Genomic DNA, 536 nt, shown 5'->3' with positions numbered 1-536 from the left:
AAAAGTAGCCCTTTAAAAAAAAAAAAAAATAGGGAAAAAAAAAAAAAAAAAAAAAAAAAAAAAAACTAAGATCCACAAAGAAAACAAAAACTATCTTTTACTCACAAGTTAGGAACAGTGCGTATAACCAAATCTGTACCATCCCGTTTCTGTCTGACAAATAAACACTCTGCTACTCAGGGCCAGTTTTTATATCAGAATGACACCAGCAATATCTGCCTCTGCTGCCTCTGATGACTTCATTTGTCTTAAAAAGAAACTGTGAACCACAGACTTCATTTAATCACCGAGCGCTTCACACATTTTGCAGCCCCTATGAGTCATTCTGGAAAATTAATAGTAAACATATCCCCCTCCCTCATCCCCCACCGCATGCTTGAGCGTTTTGCATAAATTCGCGCATGATCTGAATGAAGCTGACGAAAAACTTAAACAGAGTGCATTAACTTCATAATTATTAGTGTTGTGTTGCCTCAATCTATTTCAACAACATGTTATTTATATAATTCCCAGCAAAAACAAGCAGGGTGGTGTTT

General features: G+C 35.8%; 1 protein-coding gene across 1 annotated transcript in view; it reads right to left on the bottom strand.

Moving 5' to 3' along the window:
• Positions 1-164, bottom strand: part of LOC106962009 (uncharacterized) — a 7,588-nt gene extending 7,424 nt beyond the window's left edge. The window contains exon 1 of the mRNA XM_015056150.1: positions 106-164. The gene's annotated coding sequence lies outside the window, so the exon portion shown is untranslated. The remainder of the gene's footprint in view (positions 1-105) is intronic.
• Positions 165-536: the final 372 nt, after the last annotated feature.

This window comes from Poecilia latipinna, unplaced genomic scaffold, assembly GCF_001443285.1.
Source record: "Poecilia latipinna isolate Pla-1442-1.1 unplaced genomic scaffold, P_latipinna-1.0 Scaffold1360, whole genome shotgun sequence".
In the NCBI taxonomy this organism is placed as follows: Eukaryota; Metazoa; Chordata; class Actinopteri; order Cyprinodontiformes; family Poeciliidae; genus Poecilia; species Poecilia latipinna.
This window is presented reverse-complemented; position numbering and strand designations above follow the sequence as displayed.